This window comes from Dipteris shenzhenensis, chromosome 2 (genome assembly GCF_047967505.1).
Source record: "Dipteris shenzhenensis isolate YYH24624 ecotype China chromosome 2, Dip_SZ_1.0, whole genome shotgun sequence".
Classification (NCBI taxonomy): Eukaryota; Viridiplantae; Streptophyta; class Polypodiopsida; order Gleicheniales; family Dipteridaceae; genus Dipteris; species Dipteris shenzhenensis.
In genome coordinates this window covers 27465988-27472805 of record NC_141597.1, presented here as the reverse complement: position 1 = coordinate 27472805, position 6818 = coordinate 27465988, and positions in this window count along the sequence as shown.

Here is a 6818-nt window from a genome sequence, read left to right as displayed (position 1 = left end):
TTTTTCTAGTTAACATTCAAGATGCATTTTATGTTTTCTACTCTATCAAATTTTGGTCTAGATTCATGGATTGTTCAGGTGTTACTCTTATGTAACTTCATATTTGCTGCTATTAAACATCCAAGATGCTTTTTAGCTTTTCATTCTAATGTTTTTTATCTTTATTGGAATTTGGGCTTTTTTAAGGGAGAAGACACTTGTTTATGTTAGTATGTAATCATTCTTATACGCTATATATTGGGTCTACAACATGTAACTTGATAGGGAGCTGATATAAATGGTTAGCATAGCATGTATGTGAAAAGGATTTCACGAGTTTCATGTATGCCAAATGGGGATAGAGAGATGCTACACATGGTCAACTTGTAAATGGACAAAGGGTCGATCAAAATGGTTGGTATGTATGTTGAATGTGCTTCATCGACAAAAGCACAATAAATATTTCATGACATTTATTTATGGAATGCGTGGATGGCTATGTATGCTCTTTGTAGGTGATATTAAGCATCACATGTATTAGTAATGCACATTTATGCCAAATGGAAATAGAAAGATAGTGACATGGTCAACATGTAAATGGATAGTGAGTTGATCCAAATGGTTAATATATCCGTTATGTATGTAGAATCTATTTCATCTCTACATATCCACAAGAAGTACAAGATTTATGCATGAAATGCATTTGTGGATACATATGCTCTTTGCAAGTGATGTCAATTCTACAACACATTAATACATATGCCCTACACATGTATGCCAAATGGTGACAAAGCTCCTTAAGGTTTCTACTTGGCTACCACTATTGATGTTGTTCTTGACTTAGATGTCCACTTTTGGGATAGTATTTTGCCTGTTTTGGAGATTATAGACCACCTTTGAAGGAGAAGAGGTTGTTGGAGCCTGTTTCTAGCCTATCCGCCCCAATAACAGTGAATGTAGTTGCTGTCTACACTATTCTGAGCAGGTTTGGAGACTATTGCCAGGATTTGGAGCTATTTACCTCTGTATTTGGCAATACAACATTCAAATTAGTTCATGTTTTGCAAGTACAGGTCTGCATTGGAAGTGTGGATGCCCTAAACTAGCATTGGCTTTTCTTGGAAACCATCTCAGTGAAGTCAAGACTTTTGCTGTTAGAATTCAGTGAGGTTTGTGCATTGTTTAGCCAAGCATTGGCTTGTGGGGTAATGTGATTTTGTTGGTGCAATACCATTCACAGCATGTGAATCAGTGGGCAGTTTATGCATACATCTAAGATGGTTTAGAATCAAAATCCAAATCTAAATTTGGGAGACGTGTTTGAAGTTTTGGCCTAGGAGGATAAATTGGATGGAACCAAGTATTCCATGTGGAGTTTTATGGTGAATAATGTGTTAGTTGGTAAGAGTATATGGGGCTATGTTAGAGGTGAGGAGGCTTGTCTTGTAGATCTAGTTATTGCTTCTGCTACACCTTTAAGGAGGTAATGCATATGATAGGCAGCTAGCTTCGATAAGGCAGCTAGCTTCGATAAGGCCAGCTACACCTGTTGCTCCCACTGAGGATTAGAGGAGATGGGATGCAAGGGATGCCCAGGCTATGCCACTTATAGCCTTGTCCATTAAAAGGATCATCATACCTCGTATCCGTTCCTCCAACATACTTGGAGAATATGTATTGGGCAAGGAAGGAGACTAGGCTTACTTGAAAAGACATCTTGATAGTATTTCAAGAGCTTTACATATGGAAATACATTGGTGGATATGTATACTCTTTGTAGATGTACAGTCAATACGTATGCAAAATGATATAATGTTGCCTTGGTTAGCATGTCGATGTAGGTGATTAGCATGTAATGGATGTAATGCCAACAAATGAGTGCTCTTATCATCACTATTAGGCATGAATCAAGAACATCTATTTTGATAGATGTTACTCTAACAAATGCTGTTATCATCATTATTAGGCTTGAATCAAGAACCACCATGCTAACCGTGTATGGTAACAAGTGTGTGGAGGGTGTGCGGATGACACATGGATGTTTGACAAAATATGATAGCCGTCTTATAGTCTTGTTGTTTGACAAAATAGGATAGCCATCTTGACGTAGGTTTAAGGAAAGGGGGGGGGGAACACTAGACTTTTGCTGGTACCTTATAAGCTTAAATAGGGGTGTTTTATAATCCTACATGGATCTTAAATAGGGGGTCTTCTTGAAGTTCATGCACGCAGGTGACGTCCCCCTTTAATGAAGAGTGAATCCCCTGGGTGCTTTACCCACTTCGGGAATGGCCATTGCCATTGTGGTTCTACAGGCTCTTCTTCCTCTTCTTTATCTTGAATCGTGACTTACTATTACCTTCTTGGTAACAGGATTATAGAGATGGTAACCCTTCGCCTCTTCACTGTAGCCCAAGAAAATACACTTCCGACTCTTTGGTTCCCATTTGGTCTTGTTAGCATCAGGGACATGCACAAAACAGTCACATCCAAAAACTCTGAAATGTGCAGCTAAAGGTTTCTTACCAGAAAAGGCCTGTAGTGGAGTCATCCCGCCATTCACAGCCTTCGTGTAGCTACGATTCAGAATGTAAACTGTCGTGTTACATGCTTCAGCCCAGAAAGTCTTTGGCAAATCTTTCCCTTTCATCATACCCCTGCCCATTTCGCAAATGATGCGCATCTTGCACTTTGCTACTCCATTTTGCTGTGATGTATGTGGCGAGGGTTTCTGCCTCTTGATCCCGTGACTTTTGCAGTAACTTTCGAATTCACTTGATGTGAACTCACCACCTCTATCTGATCTCAACTTCTTCACCTTCCTCCCCATTTCTTTCTCGACCATTACATGCCATTTTTTGAACTTACTTAAAGCCTCATCTTTAGTCTTCAGGAAGTATATCCATATCCTTCTACTGTAGTCGTTGATCAGCGTCATGAAGTAGTAGGAACCACCGAAAGCTTCCGTCTCCATATTCCGTAGAGGTCCATGTGAACGAGCTCTAGAGGAGCCTTTGCCCTATTGGCCTCTTTGGGAAAGGGCTGCCGATGCTACTTGCCCATCATGCAAGCTTCACATACATCGGGCAGATCTATAATTTTTGGTAGGTCTGCAATCATTCCACTTTTATGCATCTCCTTTAAAGAAGTAAGGTTTAGATGACCAAACCTCTCATGCCACAGGTTAGTGTTGCTCACATCGGCTCGAGCACTGAAAGCTGAGAGTTTGTAGATGTTGTTGCGTTGTGTACCTTTACCAATGACCTTCCCATGAAGATCCAAAATTTGTGCGCCATTCTTATCGAAGTGAACTTTGAGGTCCCGATCCGTGATTGCAGAAATGGACAACAAGTTCCTCTTGATATATGGCACATAAAGAACATCGGACAATTGTTTTACAACTCCATCTGACTTGAGAGCAATCGTACCTTTTCCTTTTGCTGGACATTTTGCATCATTGCCGACTGCTACAAGGATGCCATTCCCTACCGGATGTAGAGAGGTATACCAATCCTTCCGATTGGTCATGTGGCGCGATGCACCACTGTCTATAATCCAAGGTTCATCTGCATGTACATGAACTGCCTCCATGCAAATCTCCTCAATTGCTATAAACAGCTCTACTGCTACTGCCTGCGCGTTGTTGCTGGACTCTTTCTTTACTCCATTCTTCTCATCTGCAATCTTCTTCCGGCACTCAGTCTGTTTGTGCCCTGCTTTGTTGCAATAGAAGCATTTGATCTTCTTCTTTCTCTTTTTATCATCAAAAGAAGATGGGATACCAGAGTCCTTATCCTTACCTTTCTTTGATCTAGCTGAGAAAGCCGAATCTTCTCCAGTCCTCATCTTTTGATGCATCTCCTCCTCCAGAAGCATTGCGCTGAAATCCTCAAAGTTGAGGAGAAGTTGAGGGGTGGATTTCTGTTTTGCATATTCAGCGCCGTAACAAGACCATCGTACTTTGGTGGGAGAATCTGTATGCACCTTCATGCTATATTTTCGCTGGTGATGGTGATGCCAATCACATTCATCTGTTCGCGCAGATTCTTCATCCCGGTGATGAACTTCTCTGCCGTTTCAGACTCAGACAATTTCTCATTCACGATTTGAGTCTCCAGATTCGTAATCCGCATCTGATTCATGGTCTCGTATTGATTTTTCAAGACCATCCATGCCTCCTCTGCTGTGGTGACATGTTGAATTAACGCCATGATAGAATCACTTACACTGCAGATAATAGAACATAGCGCATCTGCATTTCTTCTTGTCCATGCGAGAATCTCATCTGCAATTTGTACTATCTGTTGTCCTGCATTGGCTGGCTTCGGTCTCACAACCGGCTTCACATCCACCCCAGTAGCAGTATCTAAAAGCTCGTATGCGCTTAGGATGGTCTTCATCTTGAACTTCCAGAGTGGATAGTTAGTGCCATCCAACTTTTCGCTTTCGTCGAACAGTGGGATTCGCAGTCTTGCGGGCTGGGCCATCTCTCACAATCCGCTCGCAAACAGAAACACACTACCAAATCTTCTTGCTAGAGCCCAAGCTCTGATACCATGTAAGAAAGCAATACAACATCTGTGCTTAATAGATAACAGGATCTCATATGCAAGAGAGAAAAGCAGATTGTGTAGAGAATCAAAATTTTGATTACTGTAAAACTGATATAATAGATGGCACTGCCTCGCAACCATGTGCTCCTGTGTGAGAAGCTTTGATGGCATGTTGGAAATAGTAGAGGACAGAGGCTCGATGCTAAGGAATCATGGTTGCTATAGCCAGTGATGATAATGGGCTTCACGGGCTTGCTCTTATATAGCCACCAGTCGTACTCGGTTAGACCCAATTGGGAGACCGACCCAGTCAGCCCAAAACGACCGACTGGAGGTCGGTCTCGAAATAGGCCACCGACCACACGTTAAAACCATGGTGCAAAATAGAATAACTAACCTACGGTAGCCATTCGGCCCAGAGCCATCCGAGATCATCTGGGGCTCCAAACGAGCCTCGCAACCTGAGAGTGGGCTGCCCTGGGAAATGCTCCATCTACCCTTAGTGCGGTTAGTCATGGGATGCCTTCCCACACTTGCATGTAGCCTAGTTAGCAATGTGCCAACTCTATCTGAAGTCGTCCAACCATCAGGCCACACATGGCCCCCATCTGGTGTCCAAACCAGGACCTACCGGATAACCGAGCTACTCAAATGCCTTCTCCTCATATGGGGGGCTTACAAGTAGAGTTAGCTGGTTCCCGCGTAGTTACACGAGAGTGGAGCATTGATATCTAACAGATTGCACCTCTGCTAGAGAGAGAGCTGGTGATGGAGTAGTAAGGATGAAGACTGCACCTCTATGCATGTGAGAGTGAGAATAAGAGAGAGAGAAAGAGAGAGAGAGAGAGAGAGTGAAAACCTGTAACTACAATTCAAATTCAAAATATGGAGACACTCCACATATGGGCTGAGTGTAATTGCCAATTAACATTATGCTCACTTGCAAACAAAGCCAAAATGTGCTATTCAATTGTGCTTCTTAGCATTGTCCATTGACATGCTTTTTTTAGCGGGTTAACCTGCTTCCACCCATTTGTATTTTGAAGCAATTCAGACCACATTGCACTTGCTTGAGGGTAACCATGTTACATCCAATTTTGCTATTGCCAAAGGGGCAAAATCACGGTGGCTAAAAATTTTGCTATCCCTATGGGAAAACTTCCACGTGTACATACTGTCTTTGAAAAATAGGATCTTTGCTATAATAGTAATTGTGCATATCTATATTTCTAGAGAGCTTTCATTGATAGGGCCATGGTTGTATGGAAGATTGATCAGAGGTTCTATATTGTGCTTGGGTAGAGAGGAGGATGTCTAGATAAGAAGAGTTTGTAGAAGATTGATGGAGAGGTTCAAAGTGACAACAAGAGAAATGGGACTTAAGATTGCTACAGATTGAAATTGTGATGAGAAGTACAAATATAAATAGAATGGTGGATCCCATCATCTGCATTTGCCAGCCACCTTGGGCATCCATCACCTGCATCATGTCAAGATATTCTTGTAATCTACCTATGCTTTGAATTTTGTGTTGAGTGCTTGCTCAGTCTACCACAGTGCAATGGTCTGCCATTAACTTGTGTCTAGCATGTGCACCTTTTGCCACATGGCACATTTGCATGCCTCTTTTTGATGCTCCTGTCTATTAGATCTAATACATGTAGCCTATGGCACCATGATTTGAGGAGGCATTTGTATGATTGACCATTTATGAGCCGCCACCATGCTCTATGCCTCCTCATTATGGCACTAGCTCCCGTGCAGTCTCACACATGGAGCACACGTGTTGCCACCTTATCTTTGCACTCTGGTCTCTTTTTATGGACGTCCTCATGAGGACACATGGCATCTTTGGGCCTCATTCAAGGTGTTCTTCTTTGCCTTCATTGGCCAGGAACACTTTGCTTGCCTCCAATTGAAGTGTAAGAGTCTACTCTAATACCATCTTGAAATGTGGTAGCCTATCATTTGGCCATGTGTTAGTGGGACACATGTCCCACATGCCTAGCCACCCATGGGAGATTCTAATCCCCCAAAATAGTTCCAAGAATGAGAGCCTCCTCTCCCCTCAAATCATTATGTAGATTCCTTCATGAGTATGCACTTTGTATGTGGGATGTCTCATTTGGACCTTTTCCAGATGGTAGCTTCACATATAGATTGCCAGAACATATGCTATTGGATATCACTTACATGGTTTGGAATGCATACTTCCTCTTTTCTTGCCATGCATGATACTTGGGTGTTAAAAAATATGCATCAGTGTACTTCCAGGCTATGTAATCA